General features: G+C 47.2%; 1 long non-coding RNA gene across 1 annotated transcript in view; it reads left to right on the plus strand.

The window, feature by feature from the left end:
• Positions 1-17,584: 17,584 nt before the first annotated feature.
• Positions 17,585-27,031, plus strand: part of LOC147122643 (uncharacterized) — a 71,043-nt gene continuing 61,596 nt past the window's right edge. The window contains exon 1 of the long non-coding RNA XR_015081051.1: positions 17,585-17,699. This is a non-coding gene — a long non-coding RNA (uncharacterized LOC147122643). The remainder of the gene's footprint in view (positions 17,700-27,031) is intronic.

The raw sequence follows: 27,031 nt of genomic DNA on the forward strand, positions 1-27,031 counted from the left end.
CACGGTCACATTGGTCATGTTGGAACTGCAATCTGCTGCCTTGTTGAGGTTTGCTTTGAGCTGACAGAGTGATAGCTCTGGGAAGTGCTTTGAACTCACGTTTCTGTATAGAACATGTTGTCAGAGACATTTCAAATACAGAACATGTGATTCCAGCGACATGGTTAATCCTTTACTTGATTTAAAAAAAATCTTTATTATGCAAACCTGATTTCCAATAGTAAATCCTCAGGGAAACAATAATGGCCACTGCAAGGATTTTCATCAAATATTTGGATAGATTTTGTTGCCCCCTCCTTTGTTTTATTGGTAGAGCTTGTTGATGTTTGATTCTTTGCATTCATATGTCAACAGTAGTTCCTCATTGGTAGTTTTTCTAGCCTTTTTCCTGCTATTAGATCTGTATGTTCCCTCCTTTTGAGTTCTAGTGTGTTGCTGTTTTATAACTATGAAATTTGAGACAATCAGCTGGAAGAAATTTGCATAATGCCGAAAGTATGACATGGGAAGTGTGATGTGACAAACAAAACACATGCTAGATGCTATACATATATATATATAATATGAGAGAAACCAAAATTTCAGCTGGACTGAACGAAAGTACTCCTCCTACACTTTCTTTCCCTTTAAAGGTTTAAGGAACCATTGGCAAGGTAGCTAGTTGAGGTAGCAACAAGATTGGCAATAAAATTCAGAAATCATTAAGGGGGAATGGCTTTGGGTGCGACAGTGATCAGTCTCTGTTCTGGGCCACTCTGTTGTTTATACCGTCCATTAGCCGAATGGAAAAGAGCATTCTTGTGATATAAACTATGCTGTTGACGCAATGCTACGTGAGCAGGTGATGAATATAGAAGGGTTGCTGGGGTTCAAAATGACACACACCAATTAGTCGATGGGTTTAGGAATGGCAGATGGTTTTTAATGTGGATAAATTTACAATTATGTACATTAAACATTGGTAGATGAAAGGGGCTGTCCATTAGCAAAGGTAGGATTTTAGTGCTCAACAATCCATGAGATAAACTCACTGAGCCATCAAGGGAGTTGAAGTTCACTTTTCTGTAAACCGAAATCAAATACGGAAATAGTCACATGACGTTACATGCAGTTTACTTGTCACTCTTTAACTAGAGGTAAATTACAAGTCATAACATAGGAATAGGAGTAGGCCATTTAGCCCCTCGAGTCTGATCTGCCATTCAATTAGATCATGATTCATTTGTACCTAATTCAGCACAGAGCAGTGATTGAAACTTGGACTTTGTGTTTTGTATTGTTTGGTAGCATACTGGACTGTGCATGCACCAGCTGAGCACCATTGCAGTGCAGTCCTTACCGTGTGCTGCGTTATCAGAGTTGTTCTTCGAAAGAGATGTTAAACCGAGGCTTTGTCTGCCTGTTCTGATGCTTCGGACTAAACATTTCATGGCACTATTTGAAGAATAGAAGGTAGTTTTTCTAGTGTCCTGGACAACATTCATCTTTGAATCAACGGCACCAAAAACAGATCAACTGGTCATCCACCACCCAGATGTTTGTGGGATCTTGCTGTGCACAAAATGGCTCCTTGAGTTTGTTTACATAACAACAGTCGCTGCACTTCAAAGTAGATCATTATATATGAAAAGTTTTGAAAGTTCTGATAAACTGCTAGATAAATGCAAGTCTCTTTATTTCTTTGGTTTTTCTTTCTGTAATGATATCAGCAAATAGAGATGGTATTTGCCTGTTCGATTATGATGCCTTAATAGCATGTTTGCATGTATTGATTGCTTGTGCCTGACCAGCAGAGGGCATGTGACCGAGAGAAGCAAGGCAGTTAGTTTAGTTTCAGTTTCGTTCTAGATGCATCACAAGCATCGTGTCTCCTGTAAAAGCTGTATAAAAGAGTTGAACAAGCTTTAGATTAAAAGTCATTCTTTTTCATAAATGTCTCGTCATTGAACCCACAAAGAAATCAATACACTTTCCCAGGTAGTTTCTTGGCTGGGGAAATGCCTGAGGCTGATCTTTACATTCTAACCCAACTCATTCATGACTGGATAGAAGTGTCCACAGCAGCTTCTATGCAAACCAGGTTTATAGATTTTACCTCATCTTTCAAATTAGGCACTTTACAGCTTTCCAGACTCAACATTGAGTTCAACAATGTCAGATCCTAACCTCGGCTCCATTTTTTTGGATGGCAGCTGTTGGTAAAGATTCTGCTATTCCCAGTTATGCCTCCCCTAGACTCGTCTTTTGTTTCTTTACTTGTCCCATTACTATCTCCTTTTGCCTTGCACTATCATCCCTATTGTCATTTAATTTCTACTACCTTCCACCCTATCACAGACCTTCCCTTTTGTTCTTCCCCCCCCCCCCCCTTTCCCTGCCCCTGCACTTGCTTAAAATCTGTTACATCTCTAACTTTTTCCAGTTCTGATGAAAGGTCATCAATCTGAAACGTTAACTCTGTTTCTCTCTCCACAGATGCTGCCTGACCTGCTGAGTATTTCCTGTTTTTATTATAGATTTTATTGTTCACTGTTACACTGCCATGTAGCCTGATGGGAGATCCCATGGAGTTATTGCCAAGTGGAGGATATGGTCAGGAGAGTCTGAGTATTGATGAGACGGAATGGAAATTCAAATCAGAGAAAGTAGGTATTTATAGGAACAATATTCTTTAGCCTGAACATAAGTATATTAATAATTATAAAAGACCATTAGGCCCAAGCCCAACAATTTTTTTTCAAAAGAGGACCTCTGCTAACTTGCATTCTCATCTTATCCCTCAATCTCTCTGTCCAGAAACACATCTTGTTGCCTTTTGAACCAGCTAGACTTAAGTTAAATGCACAATTTCTTCTTTCTTTTCAATTGTCTTCCTTTAAACATTACAATGTCAACCATATTTTGATCCTTTTAAATTATGTATATTATCATTGGGTAAATGATGAACCTGATTGAACTAGAAAGGTCAACATTAAGTTGCAAGGGCTACTGATGAACCACCATGGGATGCAGTTAAGAAAGGCTTGATAGTATATAGCAAGGAAGAGGATCTAATAGTATTGTGAAGAGGAATGGGGCTCATTAAAGGAGGAATCTGAAAGGAAGAATTTTCAGTGAAGACTGTTGAGAAAACAAAAACTAACAGGGCTTCCTGAGGATGCTGTGTGTTAATCTATTAAGGAGCTGAGTCATTAGATGAGAAGGGTCTGATTTCCAGTCTTTGCTGAGTTAATTAATGTTAGCTGGTTCACCTCCTGACTCCCCAAAACCTCCCCACTGACAAGGCACAAGTCTGGAGTGTGATGGAATACTCTCCACTTGCCTGGATGAGTGCAGCTCCAACAACACTCAAGAAGTTCGGCACCATCCAGCAAAAAGCAGTCCACTCAATTGGCATCCCATCCAGCACCTTATACATCCACTCCCTCCACCACCACCGGCGCACCGTGGCTGCAGTGTGTACAATCTACAAGATGCACTGCAGAAACTCGTCAAGGCTTCTTCAACAGCACTTCCCAAACCCGCAACCTCCACCATCTGGAAGGACAAGAACAGCAGGTCCGTGGGAGCACCATTATCTTCAAGTTCCCCTCCAAGTCACACACCATCCCGACTTGGACATATAATGCCATTCGCTGCTGGAACTCCCTACCTAACAGCACTGTGGGAGTACTTTCACCACACAGACTGCAGCGGTTCAAGAAGGTGGCTCACCGCCACCTTCTCCAGGGCAACTAAGGATGGGCAATAAATGCTGGCCTTGTAATTTAAAATACAAAATACAGCAAGATTTCAACACAATCTATAATATATTAAAAATCTGCATGTATTGCCTGTCTACAAAACCTTCCTTCCTTGTTGTCAAGTTTTTTGTCACACCTTTGTGTCATATTTCCCGTTCTAAATTCTTATGCCCACATTTATAATGGAAATTGCCTTTGTAAATGTGTCCCTCTGTAATGACACCCTCCTCCCAATAGTTGTGCTTCAGCACCTCAACCCACTCTACTTCACTTCTTCCCCAATTGACCTAAGGTTTACTATTTAATGGTAAATAATATTATAAAATCAAAATACACAATATAAGGAAAGACTTTAAAGTGGGGATTGAAATAATTCAGCCTGCTATTGTTCTGAATCCTCTAACTCTCTGCTTCACCTGAAGACTACACTTGGGCTGTACTTACTCTGTGCAATGCCATGGGAAATTGACTAATACTTAAAAAGAAGAAAAAGAATCAGTCTACAAGGCGTTAATATTACACGCCAACGAAAATATTTATGATAAGCAGCGGGTCTTTTGGATAAAACTGTCGGGTTTATTAGGAGATCTTCCAGATGAGATGTTGTACGTGGACGATGCAAATCCCACATCCACAGAGTTCAGATCTATTGCCAAATCTGAAGCTGAGCAACCAGAGCTGTGATTTATACTATGAAACATTTTTCACGGTAGAGCCTTTCCTTCATGACAGACAGAGAGTTTTCCAGATCTCACATCTTGTGCGGCCAGTTGTTAATATCTGAATCCTCTCTGCTCTATTGATATATTTCCCTTAAAGCTCAGCAGTGAGAGAGATTAGAATAGTCTATTCCACTATCTGTCAATCCATATATGTTAGTAATTTGAAACAAGCTGTTCCAGCCATCAAGTAATTTTTGACTTTATTGGTTTTATCACAACACTTGCACACCCACTTTTCAGTGGAGGCTCTTCCTGGATGCCACCACATGTCACTTGTGAGGACTGGAACTGTGCTTGTTGCTCCTTCATTTTATTACTGTCAAGGACCCGTACCTTGTATGGCAGGGGATGCGGGCATTGCTTGGTTGGCATTGCATCACATATGCCTGTCCTTTGGACAAACCGCCTCACACATTCAGGTCTCCCCAGGACAGTGCTAAAGGTTTTGCAGCGACTCTGTAGCCTTCAGTTTCTGTCGATCGCTCTTTAACTAGAACAATTCCCCCCCCCCCCAACCAAAGAACTGTCAGCCACCGCACCATTTGTGTGACTGCCCTGTACCCTCACCTTGAGCCAGAAAACACATAAAGCTACCTTGTCACCGATGAGCTGTGGTTTTGACCCATTATTAGCCCATCATATGAAACTGCCCTGCTGAACTGATAACATGGTCTTAGGATAAAATGGCCTTGCAGTCTGTGCTGTTTGCCTACTTCCATGTGATCAACTACAAGAAATTTGCATGTAAAGAAGTGTGAATGGCAAAACTATGCTGATCTATTTCTCATAATTAATAAATAACATCTCGCAATGCTTCAAGTCCAGATTGCATTTAGTGTACTGTGATAGTGTTGTGCATTTTAAAATGATTCTCAAATTGATTTGTGAATAGATCATTGCTTTTTGAAAGTATGATGGGCCGTATTTTGCGACCCCTATGGGTGCGTACGAGGTGTGAACGGCCCGTAGGGGGCGCGCAAGTGCCGGGTTTAGACATGCGAAGCGCATGCGCTGAAACCCGGTACTTGCGATCTGTCAAGAATTCCCAAGAAAAGGGCCTCTGCGGGTGGAGAGTTGCGCTTTTTGCACAACTTCCGCCTGCTGACAGCCTGTCAAATAGTAGGCGTAAGGCCTGCTTTTACCAGCATAAGAGTTTTAAAGAATAGAAAAATAAAATGTTATCACTCATTTATAAATTTAAAATATTCTTCAAAAAGGTATGTTTATTTTTAGCCCCGTAACATTTATACATTTTTGTTAAAAATATTTAATTAAATGGCATTTTAATTCATTTTAAATACGTAATTTAAAAAAATAATTTCATGTGTTGGTGTATTTTTTAAGTGATCCCCATTCATACTTTTAACAGTTCTGTACGTAATTCTTTTATTGGTTGGGCCGGCCCACGTGATCCCAGGGGACACCTACGAACTGCCTGCGCCCCTGGGATACGTGGGGCTCTGCCCGCGCGGACCCAGAGGGGCCCAGGAGCGCAAGCCATCATTCTTTCACCAGGTACTTTCATAGAAATTTTGCAGGTCGAAGGCGTCCACCCGCGGGAAGCCTCCGTTCGCAAATGTTGGCCCATTGTTTCCGTAAATAGTAGCAGTTGTAACACACGCTGTAGTTTAGACTTTACAAATCATGTATGAGGCAGATTTTAAAATATTGTTCTCACCAATTATTCTCCCCTTTCCCTTCTCTCCTGAAGGTGTTGCTTTCTTGCTGGGGTGCTGTTTCTACAGGCAGTAGGCAGCCTTCCAATACACCCCATGGCGATTATTCATTGACAGTCAGCAGACTATTTGACTACAGGGGTATCACAGTTGACTCCAGTTCTGTTCATTCACATGCACGCAGTTCATGTAGGGGGTGTCTGAAATAAAAACAGAAAATACTGAATACACTCAGCAGGTAAGGCAGCATCTGTGGAGAGTGAAACAGAGTTAACGTTTCAGGTCAATGACCTTTCATCAGAACTGGAAGATGTTAGAGATGAGCTGGTACAGAGCCTGGGAAAGGGGGCAGGGGGAGAGAGAACAAAAGGGAAGGTCTGTGATAGGGCGGAGGGCAGGAGCGATTAAATGACAAAAGGGATGGTGGGGCAAGGCAAAAGGAGGTAATAATGAGATGAGTATAGAAACGAAAAATGGGTCCAGATGAGGTGTGAATGGTTACAGCAGAATAGCAGAAGGGGTGGGCGGGGAGTCCAGTAGGGGGGTAACATAGAATCATAGAAATTTACGGCACAGAAGGAGGCCATTCGGCCCATCGTGTCTGTGCTGGCCGAAAAAGAGCTATCCAGCCTGATCTCACTTTCCAGCTCTTGGTCCGTAGCCTTGTAAATTACGACACTTCAAGTGCATATCCAAGTACTTTTTAAATGTAATGAGGGTTTCTGCCTCTACCACCCTTTCAGGCAGTGAGTTCCAGACCCCCACTACACCCTGAGAGAAAAAGTTCTCCTCAACTCCCCTCTAATCCTTCTACCAATTACTTTAAATCTATGCCCCCTGGTTATTGACCTCTCTGCTAAGGGAAATATGTCCTTTCTATCCGCTCTATCTAGGTCCCTCATAATTTTATACACCTCAATTAAGTCTTCACCTCAGTCTCATCTGTTCCTAAGAAAACAAACCCAGCCAATCCAATCTTTCCTCATAGCTAAAATTCTCCAGTCCTGGCAACATCCTCGTAAATCTCCTCTGAACCCTCTCTAGTGCAATCACATCCTTCCTGTAATGTGATGACCAGAACTGCACACAGTACTCTAGCTGTGGCCTAACTAGTGTTTTATACAGTTCAAGCATAACCTCCCTGCTCTTATATTCTATGCCTCAGCTAATAAAGGAAAGTACCCCGTACGCCTTCTTAACCACCTTATCTACCTGTCCCGCTACCTTCAGGGATCTGTGGACATGCACTCCAAGGTTTCTCTGTTTATCTACACTTCTCAGTATCCTAACATTTATTGTGTATTCCCTTACCTTGTTAGCTCCACCAATATGCATTACCTCACACTTCTCCGGATTGAATGCCAGTTGCCACTTTTCTGCCCACCTGACCAGTCTATTGATGTCTTCCTGCAGTCTACAGCTTTCTTCCTCACTATCAACCACACGGCCAATTTTTGTATCATCTGCAAACTTTTTAATCATGCCCCCCACATTGAAGTCTAAATCATTGATATATACCATAAAAAAGTAACATTAGAGTTTGATTTTCTCCTCCAAAGTCCAGAGGCACTGAGACAAATTGTACCACCCATATCACTGCCCTGGAGATCGAACTGTGGACCTTCCATTTCTGTTTGGCTCGGATACCAACTGGATAAACTCGATGAACGTCAGAGGAGTTTCATGTAAATGAGATTTACAGGACAAACTTCATTAGGAAAAAGTTACCCTGAAGGCAATCTTTTACAGGCATATATTTGGAAATCTGTTGGTACCTTTCTAAGTCTCTGTTTCTTTACCTCCCTTAACAGCAAGGCCAATATTGGGAACTCCGTAAGGGGGTGCAAACCCACATTCCTCTGTTTCACGGACCAGGACTTTGAAGCACCAACGTAATGCTGTGTCGGTGGCCTGCCAATTTTAAGTTAAATTATTATATAGCGACAGTGGCTCAGGTGCCCCATTAATGCTGGCCTTCCAACTCCATAATGGCACACTGCCAACTGCTAATGCAGAATTCAGTGCATCATCACAATTGTACGCTGTTTCAAGGACAGCAGAATCTAGTCCACTGAGTCATAGATATTTGTATGCTCTGTTCTTCTGGTCATATATACACTGCAGCACAAATGATTTACTTGCTTTCCTTTTAAATGACAAATCTTGTTCTTTTTAAACATATTTTTCATCTTGTACTTCTGGTGCAATTCCAAAAGCTCACAGTGACAGAGATATATCGACAAACATGCTATTTCTTTACTTATTATATATCATACACATCTGACATATGTATCTGACAAGCACAGATCACCGACAACAAAATACATTGTACAGGAACTTCAAAAATCAAGAATTTGTAAAAGAAAATCTGTTCTATTTCCACAGTCTAACCACAATGTCGCTAAACAACACCACCATCTAGGGGTGAGGAATGAGACATTCAGATGTTTGTTAATGTGCTGGTTTCTGTTATTGTTCGAGAAGAGATTTTGCTTTAACAATGGAAACATTTACATACACCAGAGTAGGTAAACGGTACCACACCAAAGACCAAAGACTTCAATTATAGTTTAGAAACTCCTTCAGAGGGACAGGAACGACGACATTTGTTCTGTGGCGGTCTATTATGAGTAGTTTGCTTGCTATTTGCCCTTGGGCCAAAATTCCACAACCCCAACATACCAATGTAAATATTGGGATGCACCCAGTAAGTGATCTCCAGTGCCGACTCCGTCAACCTTTGGAGGGTCAGGGAGGGGTCCCTTAATAATTTAAATAAAGTAGGTGTATGCCCACACCATTAGGGATGCATCTCAGGCACCCGCCTGCCCGAGGAGGCCGCAAACTGCTGGTTTCGGAGCTCCATACCCCCATCCCACAGAAACACATCCGCCTTTGCCCCATTGTTCTCCTTTATAAGGGAGCTGAAAATTTTGCTTAATATTTTTTTATTTCTTTGGAGGCCCAGGCCTTTATCCGGGCCTGGACCTCTAGGTCGGCCCCATATCCACCATTCAGCAGCCTAGTAGGCTTGCTTCAATTCGGCATACTGGCCCATTGATCTTCGGCCAGTGCCGGGGACGTAGGAACTGCTTGCTTGGGCGTTCCCGTCCTCTGGACATGCCCTCTCCTACACTGCTGACCTTGTTTGAAGCTGGCAGAGGCTCCACCCCTAACAAGGCTCCGTGTAAACTGACAGGCAAAGCTGAGACCTGATGTAGCTAGGCCCTGGCCTCATTTGTGGCTCTGCCACTGGACTCCTGCGAAGTTAGGCAGGAATGCATTGGAAGGGCTGCGGATTTTTGGCCCCACTGCTTCTAAGCAACATTAGGAGGGTACTTATAGTGTAATATATAGTATAAAATTTGCCAATGACCATAAGGAATATGGTTGGTGGACAACTGTAAGGAATTGAAAGCATTTACAGCAACCCAGACAAATTAAAACAATACATTACAACAATGACCACACTTCAAAAAGTAATTAATTGGCTGTGAAGTGCTTTGGGCCGTCCTGAGGTCATGAAAGATGCTGTATAAATGCAAGTTAATTTGTTCGTTCTTTCCTTTTTTTCTCACAAGATAAAATGAGCATCTGTAAATTTGATAGGTCCTGTTTTAAAATGGGCCATTAATCACAGAAACAGAAATCACAGAAACCCCACAGTGCAGATAGAGGCCATTTCGGCCCATCGAGCCTGCACCGACACATATCCCACCCGATCCCCTAACACTAAGGGTCAATTTATCATAGCCAATCATCCTAACCCGCACATCTTTGGACTGTGGGAGGAAACCGGAGCACCCGGAGGAAACCCACGCAAACACGGGGAGAATGTGCAAACTCCACACAGACAGTCACCCGAGGCAAAAACAAAATTGGATTTGGGTGTGATTAACGACCATTCACCTAAAGTTTCCAATCAAGTGAAGCTGTTGCATATAATAATCACATGCTGGGATAGATCTTGAGGGTGTTTGAGTATGTCACCTGGGTTATTTTAAATAGTCTCATTCATTGGTAATGCCATGTTCAGAATGTTGGGCATGCTATCTTCAAACGAGCATTAGAGAAGAGCAGCAAGGATGAGGCGATGATTTAAATCATTAAATTCTAAAGAAAGACTCTTAAATTAAACTAGTTTTCACTGCAGGAAAGAAACTCAAGCGAGGACATGGTCCAGGTATGTAAAACAATTAAAGGCACCTGTAAACAGGTTGTTTAATTTGAACTGTGATCACAGGGTTAGAGAACATGGGCTAGATTTTCAGTTGGTTGCGCCAGCAGTTAGCGCCTTAAGAGAAGTGATTTTCGGGCGCTATGCGTGTAGCGCCTGGGCGCAGCGCAGTTTGCGCCCCGCCCCAAATTAAGTTGCCCGTTAGCGCCGGCGCAAAGTTTAGCGGCCGCCCGGATGCGCGCGCAGAAAATGACGTCACATCCTCGTGCAACGCCCTTTGGCCGCCCCGAATCCAAACTTCAGTCGGACCGCCCCATTGTGCGCCTGGCGTCCAGAGCGTTTGTAAAATGGAACGCAACACACCCTGGGGAGCGCAAATTAAAGGGCACTCGTACAAAAGGCACTCTGCATGTGTTGTGTGGAAGTAAGCTGTGTGTTGTTGTGAACGGACTATTTATGTTTCCGGGCACCAATCATTATTATTATTATTATTATTATTCCTCCTCCTCCTCCTCCTCCTCCTCCTCCTCCTCCTCCTCCTTTCTCCCCAGACTTTGCATTTGAAAAAAATACATGCACCCTTCCCCTTTAAGAGCTCACTGGCACCAGAGTGTCTGCCGTGCGCTGCGCCCGAGCTCGGGTGTTGCGCTCTCCACCGCCAGCTTAGCGCCTAAAGATACTAGTGGAACGCCTCTTTTAGCGCTCCACCAACCTCTTAGGGCGAAGCCACTGAATTTCCGGCAACGGGGCGCTACTTTGGGGCGGGCGATAAGCTTAGCGCCCCAAAACTGTCTATACTGAAAATCTAGCCCTATGAGTATAAAACTAATGATCTCAAATGGGATTAGAATAAATTTTCCCTGCACTGGGTAGTAGATATATGGAATATATGCTGAACAATAACATTATGCTGGGTTGATTATCCTCTTTATAAAAAGGATAAATATGTGTTTCAGAGTGTGTTTGAAGCTTACAAGTATAGCAAGAGATGATCAAATGTCATGTGGAATATAGTGGTTCTTTGCTGCTGAAAATGTCATCTGTGCAAAAGAACTGAGTGAGTGTTGAATAACGTAGGTTGTAATATAGCTTCATTGAAATCCTAGAGTTGCGGGAGATAACCTTAGGGAACATTTTCTTCCTCAGATCATCAAGTAAGTTGGGTGGAGCCCATGTAGCCCTCAGGGCTCCTGTCAATGAGCCAGCAGCCTTCATCAGCCATAGATGCTTCCACACCCTTAATATTTAGCTTGTGAGTGATCACCACCAGTGCATCATGCAGCTTTCCAGATAGCTGTCATGCCACCTTCATACTGTGTCAGTCCTCCAACACCACCCCCCCCTCCCCCCCCCCCCACTCTTTGACCCATCACAGCAAGTAGCTGCTCGGGACAAGAGCTATCCTTTTTACGATAGCAAAATACTGCGGATGCTGGAAATCCGAAATAACAACAGAAAATGCTGAAAAAACTCAGCAGGCCAGGCAACATCCGTGGAGAGAGAAATAGAGTCAACGTTTCGGGTCGAAATCCTTCTACAGAACTGAGAGAAAAGGCAGGAAATGAAACAAAAGGCAGTTTGGGGGCTGGGAAATGGGGGAGGGGATGAAAGAAGAGACATTAAGAGATATTCAAGGTGAGACGAGATGGTAATAGGACAGGTAAAGAAACAGACTGGCTCTAGATGAAGTGTGAAATGCGCTGGCAGAGTGAGAGACAGCTGCCATGTGGGAGAGAGGGAAAAACAAAAGGCACAAACCAAAAGTGTGGATAAAAAATATAAAAATATAATAGGGGCCGAGGTTATGATCTGAAATTGTTGAACTCGATGTTGAGCCCAGAGGGCTGTAAAGTGCCTAATCGGAAGATGAGGTGCTGTTCCTCGAGCTTACGGTGAGCTTCCGTGGAACAATGCAAGAGGCCGAGGACGGTGAGGTCTGAGTGGGAATGGAACGGTGAATTGAAATTACAGGCGACCGGAAGCTCGGGGTCACCCTTATGGACTGAACGGAGGTGTTCCGCAAAGCGGTCACCCAATCTGCGTTTGGTCTCCCCAATGTAGAGGAGACCGCATCGTGAGCAGCGAATACAGTATACTAAATTGCAAGAAGTACTTTTTACACCTGGCTCAAGATACCGCTCCAAAACCCATGCTTGTGGCTGATCTGAGATGCAACCTGAACCGTGGGTCCACTAGCGCCATCATCGAGCAGACCATTGGATTGCTCAAACAAGCTTCCGCTGCCTGGACAGGTCTGGTGGCTCTCTGCAATACGACTCAAAGAGCGTGTCCCAGATTGTTGCCATCTGCTGCATTCTGCACAACTTTGCTCTGCAATGGCGATAACAAATAGAGCCAGGACTGGAAGATGATCTTCTGCCACCTGATGACAGAGAGAACGATGCAGAAACGGGAGTGCACCAGCACAGTCTGCAGCCAGAGTTCTTTGGCAGCAGCTAATTGACCACCCCCTCAGCTAAACTAGTCCTAACCCCGCACCACCGCTCCCAGCAGATGGCCAGACCAACATCGATCCCAGTCCTTTCACCCTGCAATAAAGTACTTCCGACCACAGACCAGCATTGATATGCATGACATCTGACATTGCAAGGTTAGTCACTATGACAGAAACACTTTGCAGGCCAATTAATAATCTCAAACTCTATTACATTTTAATGGCTTACACAAATACCGCAAAACAAAATTATCGCCCAGGCATTAGCTCATAGACCCTTTCTTAAGTGATCTCTTTGCTAATCTACATCTCCGACATGGTGCTCATCCAATGGCTTCAGCTTGGGAGGTAAACAATGCTGGTGCTCAAATGAGGGCCTTTGAGATGCTTGTGGTTGGCGACTTCTGGGACCTTGACCTGGGAGGGCCTAGTTGCAGACTGCAACAACTTGACTGCTGCTGGGGTAGTCTTGCCTGGGGTAGGCTTTCTGGTACCAGGGCAGGCATTAGTTGAGGGGGTGGCGAGGGAGCTGACATGCTGTCAGCCTGAGAGAGGGCAACACGTGCCACTCCCACTGTTCGTGAGCTCTGATTCAGCACTCCCACTAATCTGCATGAGAGCAGACTGCAGGAGATCTGTGACATGGGTTTTGCCCCTTTCTATTCCGTCTCCCAGCCTGTTCCAGGGGGAGATGATGGAGCCGAAGACTGCATGGTGCCAGTATGAGCATCCCTGAGTGTTGCTACTACTGGTTACACAGTCTCCTAGAAAGAGAACCCAGCTGCAGCATCTATAGAGGTGACCACATGCTCCATTGGTAGACTGCAGGGTGTTGATGCTTTGCACCAGAACAAACTGATCTTTCTTTTAAAGGCTGCACCCCTGAAATCTGCATTTGTGACCTCTTGAGCAGAACTCAGGCCTGAGCTCACCCTCTTGCTGCCCTTTCCACTAGCACCTACTTCTGTTCACTTGTGCACTGTGAATTGCCCAGTGCAAACCCCTCTAACTCACTATCTAGCCCGACTTTCTGTGCTGGTGCTTGGCAAGGTAATCACAATTGCCGGTGCATCATCTGGAGGGTTGTACCCTTTCATTTGTGTGGCTGCAGATGCTGAGTCATTGGATGGACCTAGAAAAGGGGACAGGGCCAAGGGTCAGCGTGTCATGCGAAGGGTAAGCAGCAGCAGATGTGCGGCAGCACAATGCAGCACCAGGTTGCTACTTTGTCTGTATGTGTGATTATTTGAGGAAAGAGAAAGGGTAATGGAAATAGTGAAACACCTTGCTGCACTTGGCCTCCAACCTCACCATCCCCAATGCCTTGCGTCTTCCCTGTGCCAACAATGGCCCAGGACTGGCTGCAATACAGGTTCAATGACCTAACCAGAACAGCTAAGGTGAGAATTTTATCTTTATCTGTCATTTTCTCTGAATGAAGCCTTAGCAATTTTTCATTTTTATTTGTCAGATAATGCTCCTGTGAAGTGCCTTGGGATGTTTTGCTACGTTAAAGACACTATAATAGTGCAAATTGTTGTCATTATTATTATTGGCGCCATTGGAGCAAGGGCTTGGATGTTTGCTGGATCTGCCCCTGGTTCTGGTCCTCTCCTTTCTTTTGCCCACCAGCTTGTCCTGCGAGAAGAGTGGGAGTGGGTTAGTGCTTGGCCCTGGAAAGGGTTGCACAGATTGGTGGTGCAGTTTCACACACTGTGCATGCTGAGAAGGAGAAGCAGCAAGTTGTGAGCAGCAGGGCGAGGTGGCTGCGTGCAAGAAAGTGGCTCCGCTGTGGAAGCAGTTCACAGAACAGTGAAATGCATTCCATTTGTAACCGGATAGCTGCAGTGTTACTTGTGCCAGTTCTGAGGGCAGTAGCAGGTGCTGAGTGTGTGAGAGTAAGCAGAAAGAAATGCGGTGCAGTGTCACGTTGTGATTGGAAGAGAAGCACGTGCAGTGGGAGAAGGAAAGATTAGGAGTGCTGAGAGGAAAGTGTGGCATTGCAACAGAAACAACAATAACAACAACCTGCACTTATATAGCATCTTTAACATCCCAAGGTGCTTCACAGGAACGTAATCAGACAGAAAAAATGACAAATGTCAGAGAGACAGACAGATGAAGATAAAATTCTCACCTCGATCCTGGTCAAATCGTTGAACCTTTTCCTACATTGCAGCCAGGCCTGGGCGTGGTGCTGCAGGCATTGTCCAGCTCTGCAGCCTCTCTCCATACTGGATGACTGGGTTGCCTGGGCACCTGCCTGCCATCAGAAAGTAAGAAGACACCCGTGTGGCCCTCACCTGGACCAGCAACACCTCCACGGAACCCTCAGAAATACGGGGAGCCCTGGAAGGCGATGTTCTTCTGAGCGAGTGTTTAAAAATTGCAACTGCCACAAACCACCAGCGCAAATGCAGCTTCCCCTTTAAGGGGCGCAAGCTTTCTCTAAATGAGTGTCAGGCAGGCCCGGGTGTCACGCCCTCCCAAACGGCGAGCTGCCCATCAGCGCGCAAAATGCTCGCCAAGCGAATGCCAAATTAGGCCCAACCACCAGAGAGTATCGAGCCTCTTGCCAACGTCATGGGCAGGTGTCCCAATTGGTCCATCCTGTTCGATATCTGGCGAAAACAAATGATCAACCCCGACAAAAGCTGTAGTTTGAATTTTTGTCTACTGCTTACAATTAATGCCGATCTAGGCACAAAAGCAGTTTTCAGAGACTTTACCAAAACAGGAAAAACATAACATCGTGCCTACAAACTCCTGCCAGAAATTATTTGGGTTTGTAAAAAACGGCGAAAGCCTAATTTGGCAATTATCTGATCGGTATTGGCCAAGGCATCGATTATACGATCCTGTAGTTAAACTGCATGTTCTGTGTTGCTGCAAAAGCAGTTTCTGATCTGCAGAAATGCAGGAAACAGATTGTAACTGTGGCTGAACTGGCAGCGGTCCAGCATTTGAGTTGAGTGTGCGATCACCAGGAGGAGGTAAGCTGGGCTTCAAATCAGCTACAATATCTCTGCAACTGGCGCAAAGTGAATTTTCTAAACCTTAAAATTAAGATTTCAAAAAGTCCTGCAATCAGCTGGGCCCCATTTAAGTTGCTAACATTAAAAATGTTGACATTAGATATTCCAGTGGCAGTCACACATTGGTGAGTAGAATTCTGCGGATGCATTTAAGTGCAGGCGCACAAGACTCTGCTTTCTGTGACTAGACAGCAGTGTGACTCAAACGCCAAGGCAAGATCACCAACGGGGAAGCCTTGTCATGAGCCAGTACAGAATGAAGCAACGCTCAACGTGACACAGCTTCATTGGTCGGCCATACAGTTCAGATGCCAGACAGTAAAGTTCTGAAGCAAATACCGATAAAATGGGAAGCGCTCTTTTCGTGAGCAGTGGAAGCAGTAAAAGACACTGTGACAACGAACCCCAAGACATGTAACATCCCCATTGATGACTGGAGGACATGGCATCAGGTGGAGTTCTACGTGCTGGAGTCTCTTACTTTGAAAACAAATGCCTGTCTAATGTGAGCAAATAGCAAGAATATCACAAAACCAAGCAGTGGCTGTAGAACTCACTGGGGCCTAAAGCCGATAGCGCCCGATAATGAGCGCAAAATGATTGCTGGGTTCACGCACCAGAAGAGAGAGGCCAGTCCTAAATTTGTACTCGGGCCACATTGGGATAAAGCTTGTGGGTGCCAATCTGAGCCGTCCCACAGATAATTCGGGGCGTTGGGGGGGGATAGCAAATGATCGAGGAGCAAGCACCTCCCGCTGCAGTTTTAATGTGGAGGCAGGAGGAGTACACCGAATGATGTCATCAAACCTTGACTTTTGATATTAATGAGGCCCTCGCCTGCCTGCCTGGGATGAGCGGCTCCGGCGCCTCCTGAAAGCCAGGTGTTAAAGTGGCACTGGACAGGTGTGCGGCGTGAATGGGGAGGTAAGTACTCGGGCCTATCTTAACCCCCCGCACGTTCTCACCGGGCACAGTGGGTTAAAATCGGAATTTCCAGTTCAAAGATCATTTATTGGCTGTGGAGTCCTTTGGGATGTCCTGAGGATTTGAAATACGCTATAAAGGTGCAAGGTCTTCTTTCTTAAAACTTAAGACAAAACTGCTTCAGTCATGACTTGTTAGATCCCAATGGCTGATGATATCACTATAATTGCAGATCTTTAGGCAGTGGTAAGAACAGGAAGATTCTGTGCCAGAATGATTTGCATTGTTCTTTGATCCCAGCAGTTTTAACATGTTGAGATTTCACTCATCATTGCTTCCTTTTAGTGTCTATGTCTTAGAAAGAAGCGCATAATGATGTGATTGCAGTTGTGCAGAGTGGATTGGACATATACTGCAGCATGTTACATCAAGGAGACTGTAGTGTTGCAGTGAGATAAAGTGACGGGGGATGAACCTTGGAGTTATCATGCAGTGCAGTGGATTTAAAAGTGCAGTTTCCAGGAGGAAACTCCCAATTCTAAACAAAAAAAAAGCAAACGTCAGTGTCCCTGATGGTGCAGGCTGTGCATCTGCCACAATCTTTATGTAAAGCTAGATTTTTAAGAACTTTAAACTGCATGATTTTCAAAACAGAACAGACGACACTGATATAGTTATCATTGGCAAGGGAGAAAACCTGCAGCGAGGTAGCTGACTTTGTTGACATAGCGACCAATGTCCCGATATTTACTCGAGGACATGGAGAGATGGTGGTGGATGGGGGTGGGGGGTGGAGAGGAGGATTTCCGGACAGGAAACCCGGAAGTAAGGGCTTCCCGGACGTCGTGTAGAATTTAACTGCAGGACGTCTTTTACATTTTTTCAGCAGCTTTCCCACCCGACAGCCAGCCTGATCGACGGGCGAGCTGGCAGTCGGGCGGGAAAGCAACCGAGGAGCGGATGCGAGGTAAGTAGGAGATCACGGGGGTGGGGGAGGGGGAGATCATTGGGGGGTGCGTGTGGTCAGAGATCACGGTGGATGTTGGGGAAGTAGGAGATCGCGGGGTGGGGGGGGGAGATCATTGGAGGGTGCGTGTGGTCGGAGATCACGGTGGATGTTGGGGAAGTAGGAGATCGCGGGGTGGGGGGGGAGATCATTGGAGGGTGCGTGTGGTCGGAGATCACGGTGGATGTTGGGGAAGTAGGAGATCGCGGGGTGGGGGGGGAGATCATTGGAGGGTGCGTGTGGTCGGAGATCACGGTGGATGTTGGGGAAGTAGGAGATTGTGGGGTGGGGGGGGAGATCATTGGAGGGTGCGTGTGGTCAGAGATCACGGTGGATGTTGGGGAAGTAGGAGATTGTGGGGGATGTCAGAAAACACGGGGGAGTGGGGGGAGTTGGAGTTTGCGGGGGTTGGGGGGAGTCGGAGATTGGGGTAGTGGGATTTGGAGATCGGGGTGGGAAAGTCGGCGATCGGGATTGGGGAGTCGGAGATCAGGATTGGGGAGTCAAAGATTGGGATTGGGGAGTTGGAGATCGGGATTGGGGAGTCGGAGATCGGGATTGGGGAGTCGGAGATCGGGATTGGGGAGTCGGAGATCGGGATGGGGAGTCGGAGATCGGGATTGGGGAGTCGGAGATCAGGATTGGGGAGTTGGAGATCGGGATTGGGGAGTCGGAGATCGGGATGGGGGAGTCGGCGATCGGGATTGGGGAGTCAGAGATCAGGATTGGGGTGTCGGAGATCGGGATGGGGGAGTCGGAGATCGCGGGGTGGAGTCGGAGATCGGGATGGGGGAGTCGGCGATCGGGATTGGGGAGTTGGAGATCGGGATTGGGGAGTCGGAGATCGCGGGGTGGAGTCAGAGATCGCGGGGTGGAGTTGGAGACCGGGATGGGGGAGTCGGCGATCGGGATTGGGGAGTCGGAGATCGGGATTGGGGTGTCGGAGATCAGGATTGGGGTGTCGGAGATCGGGATTGGGGAGTCGGAGATCAGGATGGGGGAGTCGGAGATCACGGGGGGGGAGTTGAAGATCGCGGGGTGGAGTCGGTTATTGGGATTGGAGAGTCGGAGATCGCGAGGGTGGCGTCGAAGATCGGGATTGGAGAATCGGAGATAGTGGGGGGGGAGTCAGAGATCGGGATGGGGGAGTTGACGATCGGGGTGGTGGAAGGAGGTCGGCCGATCGCCGGGTGCGTAAAGAGGTAAGCTTGTTGGGCCTGGAGGAAACACTCCTGCTCCTCCCGGCCCACAAGCAGTGCTGTAAATGCACCTTCATCATGGATCCTCCCCTTCTCGCTTCTTTTTAACCTGCCGGTATTCCAGAGCCCCGGGAATCCTGGCCTCCATGGGTTAAAATAAAGATCCTGTTAAAACGGAGGCCGCAATCTCTTTAAAAGCTTTTACTGACCAATCCGCCTTTTGAGAGTGGATTGGTCGCCCACCCCTCGTCCCGCCTCCGTTCACACCAGATGTGGGCGGGGTAGAGTCGGGTTGGGGTCGGGTTTGAGATTTAAAATTTTTTTAATCGGCCACCTGCCCCCAACCCACCCGTCCTTGGGGATCAAAAGTCCCCCCACCCCCCTGATGTGTGCCAACTAGTCAGCAATGAGTATTATCTGTTCAAGATCCCTGAGTGACCAACGGAAGGAGCTCTGCATTTAAAGCATAAAAACTGTCAGTGAAGGTCATGCTGAGTTGATGCTGTGGCTGATTTAATATCTTGCAGCCATATTTAATAAGTATCAAGCTTGCTGGCAGAAGATGTGAGATCCAACATAAAAGCTGCTGCAACATTATTATTTAGGGAGCTTGCGTTTATGTGCATACTTTGTGTTTCGTGGAAATACCATGTTTTCGAGATTAGAAACTCGATAAAATAATTATATGCAGACAGGTGCAAAAGAAAATTAAAAGGCAATTATAATGGAGCAGTTAATAACTACAACTTGGCAACATCAGCCTGGCATTCTAATGCTTGCCAGAAGGAATGCAGTCCTCACTCCATAACAGAAGCTAAAAATAACCAAATATGGAAAACTATTCAGGAATTCAGCTTTCATTCCAAGACGTTGCCTTATCAGAGTCGTGGTATTTGCTCTGTCCTTATTCCTATATAAATGTCCGATATTAATGCTGCTGTTTAAGATGTAAAATCGTTGTGACTAATCAGGTACAATTTCTTCATCTTGCTGTGGGCAGTAATCAGTTATGGAGCGGCAGCGAGTGTCGTATTCATTTCAAAATAGGCTACTGTGGCGGAGCCACTGAATGACTCTGGGCAACGGTATATAATTCCCTTTAACGATGTTCTAACACCAGCCTAAGCCTGTACCATTGTGTTAGACATTACTGTGTTTTGTATATACAGGAAACTTTCGTTTAACCGGAGGTTAAATGTCCGGAAAGCTCTATCTACCGGCAAAATTCAGGAGCCGTTTCCTATAAGTTTTTTTACTTCTCGTTGCTTTTTTTTCCCAGTCAGGCTCTGCAAGGTCTAGCTGAAGCTGTTGCTTAGCTACAGAGACACTTTTAAGCTGCGGCCGACTGTTTTGAAGCTGTTGCTAAGCAACAGGGTTTGTTGATTCACACGGAGCTCAAAAGCTCCGTATGTTTTAACATTAGCGCTGGTTTCTACGGCAGTTTTGATGGTACGGCACCAGCTCGGTCCCGTCAGTGCCGGATACCAGAAAGTTTCCTGTAGTGTTTGTATGTACGGGGCGTGCTCCCTTTAAGAGCGCGGGAAAGCGCGGGCAGACGCGATGACGTCATGTCGCAAGTCATGTGACCGCCCAAGCGCGGGAAAACATGATGACGTCACGACGCAACCCACGGGACTGCCCAGGCAGTCCTCGTGGAACCTCCGTTGAGTAAAGACCTGTTTGATTGCTCTCCTGTATTGATCTCAGCAAGCTGTTTGAATTTGTTTAGTCTTACATTAAAGACCTGTTTGATTGATCTCCTGAGTCGACCTCAGTTATTAGTTAGGAATTCGTCAATTCCTACATTGGTGACCCTGTTTTTTTTGTGAACGTTTTCACAAACGAAGAACACAGCATGGAGGCAAACGCCGTTTCGCTTAAGCTACCGCAGTTCTGGGAGCAGCAAGCGACCTCATGGTTCATTCAGGTTGAGGCCCAGTTCACCCTGAGGAACATCGATGCGGATCAGACCAAATATCTTTATGTGGTCTCCACACTCGACAGCTCTGCCGCCTCACGGATCGTCAGCCTCCTCGAAAACCCTCCAACGGAGCGCAAGTATGAAACCCTCAAAGCGCGGTTGCTGCAAGTTTTCGGACTCACAAAATCAGAGCGCGCCCGACGATTACTCGCTATGACCGGGCTCGGGGACTCCAAGCCTTTGGAGTTGATGAGCCAAATGCTCACACTCCTGGGCTCAGAGCCGGAATACTTCCTATTCAGTGAAATATTCCTCAGCCAACTGCCTGAACAGGTGCAAGCTGCCCTGGCCAGATCCGAAGTTGACGACTGCGCAGCACTCGCTGCAGAGGCGGACAAAATTTTCGCGGTAACTCAACAGTACTGCGCCGCCACGAGGTGCCCATGCCCCACAGACGCTGCCCCAGCTCATCAGCCTGCTGGGCTGTGTTTCTACCACGCGCAGTTCGGCGCGAAGGCGAGACGTTGCCGCCCTCCCTGCAGCTTTCCCCCCCAAAAAACAACAACAACTGCGACCACTGAGGACCGGGTCTAACGGGAGCCCCGCGGCTGTGATGGCAATCGGCAACATGGGCAAGTTGCATTTCATCACCGATACTCTCTCCGGTCGTTGTTTTTTGTGCGACACCGGAGCGCAGTGCAGCATTTTACCCGCGTCTGCCCTCGATGTGCAGACAGGGAATCACGGCCTCACCCTTGAAGCGGCCAATGGTGGAGCGATTTGGACCTTCGGCAGACGGCGAGTGCAGGTGTGCTTCGGGGGCCAACGTTTTCACTGGGAGTTTGTTACGGCCAAGGTTTCTCAACCCATTCTCGGCGCGGATTTCCTGTGCGCCAACAGCCTCCTGGTCGACGTGAAGAACCGGCGGCTGATCAACGCGGCAACTTTTAACTCTATTCCTTGTTACTGCAGTAACACTACGTCGCGCACCGTCGCCTGTGCTTTCCCGACTCCGGATGAGTTCGCTCACCTGTTCAGCGAATTTCCCGACCTGACAAGACCCACGTTCTCCTCCACAGCTACGAAACATGGTGTGGAACACCACATCACCACCAACGGCCCCTGGTCTACGCGTGGGCCCGGCGCCTGGAACCTGGCAAGATGGCAGTCGCAAAGGCGGAGTTCGCGACCATGGAATGGTTAAGGATTATTCGCCGGTCGAATAGTCCCTGGTCTTCACCCCTCCATCTCATCCCGAAGCCTGGTGGCGGATGGCGGCCATGCGGCAACTATCGACGCCTAAACGATGCCACCACTCCTGATCGGTACCCGATTCCCCACATCCAGGATTTCTCTGCCCATTTGGCAGGGAACACTGTCTTCTCAAAAGTCGACCTCGTCCGGGGCTACCACCAGGTCCCGGTTCACCCGCAAGACATCCAGAAGACCGCAGTCATCACCCCATTCGGCCTCTTTGAGTTTTTACGAATGCCGTTTGGGTTAAAGAACGCCGCCCAGGCTTTCCAACGCCTGATGGACTCCGTGCTGCGGGACCTCAAGTTCCTCTTCGTCTACCTGGATGATATTCTAATTGCCAGTCCTACTAAAGAAGAACATATCTGTCACCTACGCACCCTTTTTCGACGCCTCAGCCAACACGGCCTGATTATCAACCCGGCCAAGTGTCAGTTTGGCATGCACCAAATTGATTTCCTGGGGCATCGCATCACCTCAGAGGGAGTGGTTCCTTTGCAAGCGAAGGTAGAGGCGGTGACATCCTTTCCACGCCCGCAAAACATAAAGGCCCTGCAGGAATTCCTAGGCATGGTAAACTTTTACCACCGTTTCGTGCCTAAGGCGGCACTACTCATCCAGCCCCTGTACGAGGCCCTCAAGGGCAAGACTGGCAAGAACCCGGTAGACTGGACGGATGACATGGCCCGAGCATTCGCCGACACCAAAAGCGCCTTAGCCAACACTACCATGCTGGCGCACCCGCTGCCAGGAGCCACCATCGCCCTCACCACCGACGCGTCAGACTACGCAATCGGCGCCGTGCAGGAGCAGTGGGTGAACGGGTCATGGCAGCCGTTGGCATTCTTCAGCCGTCAACTACGGTGGAACGAGAGAGCATATAGCACGTTCGACCGGGAGTTGCTCGCCCTTTTTCTGGCCATCCGCCAGTTTCACTTCCTTCTGGAAGGACGTCCTTTCACCGCCTTTGTGGACCATAAGCCGCTAACCTTTGCCATGACCAAGACCGCCGAACCGTGGTCATCCCGACAGCAACGTCAACTGACCTACATATCCGAATTCACCATGGATATACAGCACGTGGCTGGTGAGGACAACCTGGTGGCAGACTGCCTCTCCCGCGCGACCGTCAATACGGTTCATTTGGGCATCGATTACGCCCTCATGGCAGCGGACCAAGCCTCGGACCCAGAGGTCCAAGCCTACAGAACGACCGTCACTGGCCTCCAGTTGGCCGACGTCAAGTTCCATTCGGCAGGTACCACGCTGTTGTGTGACGTCTCCGTACGGGACCCTCGCCCTCTCGTTCCGGTTGTCTGGCGCCGCAAAGTGTTCAACGCCATACATGGGTTGTCACACCCAGGAATGAAGGCCTCTCAGAAGCTGATGTCAGCGAAATTCGTATGGCATGGCATGCACAAGGATGTCCGTGACTGGGCCAACACCTGCATGGTCTGCCAAAAGGCCAAAGTACAGCGCCACATCAAAGCTCTGCTGGCCACCTTCACAGTTCCGGAGCGACGTTTTGACCATGGCAATGTGGACCTGGTAGGACCACTCCCACCCTCCCATGGTTTTTCACACCTCCTGACCATGGTTGACCGCACCACCAGATGGCCGGAGGCGGTTCTCCTGTCGTCCACTACTTCGGCGGACGTGGCCAGGGCATTCATTTCCACCTGGGTCGCCCGTTTCGGAGTGCCCGCAAATATTTCTTCAGACAGGGGACCGCAGTTTTCCTCCGAACTCTGGAATGCAGTGGCCCAAGGACTCGGTGTCAAATTACACCGCACCACAGCCTACCACCCACAGGCGAATGGTCTCTGTGAACGCTTCCACTGATCACTGAAAGCCGCCCTGAGGGCCAGCCTCCAGGACGCTGGATGGGCAGACAAGCTACCGTGGGTCCTGTTGGGCCTTTGCACGGCCCCCAAAGAAGACCTTCACTCTTCATCAGTGGAGCTGGTGTACGGTCAGCCGCTGCGAGTCCCAGGGGATTTCCTACCAGCATCGACGAAGCCATGGTCCGCGTCTGCCCAGCTTACTAGTCACCAGGAGGCGGCCAGATGTTTCGCCCCGGTGCCCACTTCGCATCACGGGCTGCAGAGTTCGCACGTTCCCACGGAGCTTCACAAGGCTGAATACGTTTTTATTCGCCATGACGCACATAGGGATCCACTCAAGGCCCCTATATTGGTCCCTTCCGTGTGTTGGAGGCAGGGGACAAAACCTTCATGGTAGATGTCGGTGGTAAACTGGAACACATTTCGGTCGACCGCTTAAAGCCAGCACATTTGGACCTCGACCACCCCGTCGAGACAGCACAACTGCCGAGACGAAGTCGGCCACCCATCGTCGTTACGGCAGACCAAGTGCAGCCGCCCACCAGGCTGCCAGCCGCCCTGCAGCCTCCGCCTCGAGAGTACAGGAGTCATTCTGACAGGCTCGTCAGACCCCCTCACTGTTTGACTTTGTCCGTTAAAGCGAATTCTGGGGGGGCGCATGTGGCGGAGCCATTGAATGACTCTGGGCAACTGTATATAATTCCCTTTAACGATGTTCTAACACCAGCCTAAGCCTGTACCATTGTGTTAGACATTACTGTGTTTTGCATATAGTGTTTGTATGTACGGGGCGTGGCCCCTTTAAGAGTGCGGGAAAACGCGGGCAGACGCGATGACGTCACGTCGCAAGTCACGTGACCGCCCAAGCGCGGGAAAATGTGATGACGTCACGACGCAACCCACGGGACTGCCCAGGCAGTCCTCGTGGAACCTCCGTTGAGTAAAGACCTGTTTGATTGCTCTCCTGTATTGATCTCAGCAAGCAGTTTGAATTCGTTTAGTCTTACATTAAAGACCTGTTTGATTGATCTCCTGAGTCGACCTCAGTTAGTAGTTAGGAATTCGTCAATTCCTACACTACGTTACTTTGTATGGTTTTGAGGTTTGGGGAAAATAATGATTATAATTCTTTTAAATTGTGGCAATTGTCAAAAGGTGTTTGTTTCTGTAATACATATTTGTACTATTGAGCTGTAAGATGGCACAGAAGCATGAAAGTTGAAGTCTCCATATTGTAAGATGCCCCGATCTTTTACAGGCTGTCACTGGGAGATACTAAGCAAGATTGCTGAGGTGCTTTTCTGCAGGATGGAATGCAAGTTGTAAGGGGAAGTTAACCTAAACCTCTGTCATGCCATATACTTCCTTGTATCAGCTTAGCATGTTTGGTAGTTGCTCTCATCTCTGAGCCAGAAGATCAAAGATTCAAGCCCACTGTTAAACGTCAGCGCATAATCTTGGCTGACACCTCAGTGCGGTATTGAGGGAGTGCTACATTGTCAGTGCTGCATCTGAGCGACACTTTAAATTAAGGACACATCCGCCTGTTCTGATGGTTCAAGTGGACAATAAAGATCCTGACGTAATAAAACTCACTACGCACTTGGTTCGAGTATAAAGCAAGGCTTTAATCAACTTGTTTCAGAACATGGAGGTCTAGTTGTACTTCACTAGTTCCTGTCTTACAAAATATCCCTGGGCAAGCTGGGCCACGCCCGAGTATTTATACTCCTTGGACAGCGCCACCAGCTGGTCGTCCAGTGTTATTTCATGAGTCGTTTCTTCATGATGATGAGATTTATAACAGATCCCATGACACTATTTAAAAAAGGAGTAGGCAGATCTGCCAGCATCTTGGCCCAACATTATTCTCTCATTCAACACCGCCAAAAACAGGTTGGCTGCTCATTCACTTCATTTTTTATGACATTAAAGGTGCTATATCAATGCGAGTCGTTGTTATTTCTGTTTGTGAGATCTTGCTGCATACAAAGGTGTGACTGTGTTTGCCTGCATAATGACACTCATTGCACTCCAAAGCAATTCGCTTTATTGAGAAATGCTTTTGAGACATTTCTAAGAGACATGAAAAGGTAATATAAAAATGCAAGTCTTTATTTTCTCTTTCTGGTGGCTAATTACGGAGCAGCACTGGCAGAGGCCCGAGAGCTGGTCAGCCAGGATAGGCTGAAGGAAAGAAAAAAATCTGCCGTTATTTAGCATGTCTCGGAGTTCTGACCCCACCACTTTCTGACCTACAGGCAAGAGGTGCTACCAACTGAGCCACGTTGACATTAAAATGCAAAGGGTAAAATGAAGAAGGACAATAATATTAAGAAAATAAACAAGATATACTTTGGAATCATTTCTTTGTTCGGAGCCTTGGCTTAAACTGTCCTCACTCTCTCAGGTTTTCCTTCATAGTATCAAACTATTTTAGCTTGAGATAACTCTCATAATGAGTCAATTGTTCAGATGGATTAACCCCATCAGTTGCCCTTTATCTCACCCAAACTAATACACTGGTGTAAATTTTAACAAAACCGTCTTCCAGTGACAAACATAGAAACATAGAAGATAGGAGCAGGAGTAGGCCATTCGGCCCTTCGAGCCTGCTCCGCCATTCAATGAGATCATGGCTGATCATCCAAATTCAGTACCCTGTCCCTGCCTTTTCCCCATATCCCTTGATCCCTTTAGCCTCAAGAAATATATCCAACTCTTTCTTGAATATATTTAATGAACTGGCCTCCACCGCCCTCTGTGGTAGAGAATTCCACAGGTTCACCACTCTCTGGGTGAAGAAATTCCTCCTCATTTCAGTCCTAAATGGCTTACCCCTTATCCTTAGACTATGACCCCTGGTTCTGGACTCCCCAGCCATCAGAAACATCCTTCCTGCATCTAGTCTGTCCAGGCCTGACAGAATTTTATAGGTTTCGATGAGATCCCCTCTCAATCTTCTAAACTCCAGTGAGTATAAGCCCAATCGACACAATCTCTCCTCATACGTCATTCCTGCCATCCCAGGTATCAGCCTGGTGAATCTTCGCTGCACTCCCTCCATGGCAAGAA

The sequence above is a fragment of the Somniosus microcephalus genome, chromosome 2, assembly GCF_052327205.1.
Source record: "Somniosus microcephalus isolate GS21.2 chromosome 2, FLI_Smic_1.0, whole genome shotgun sequence".
Taxonomy (NCBI): Eukaryota; Metazoa; Chordata; class Chondrichthyes; order Squaliformes; family Somniosidae; genus Somniosus; species Somniosus microcephalus.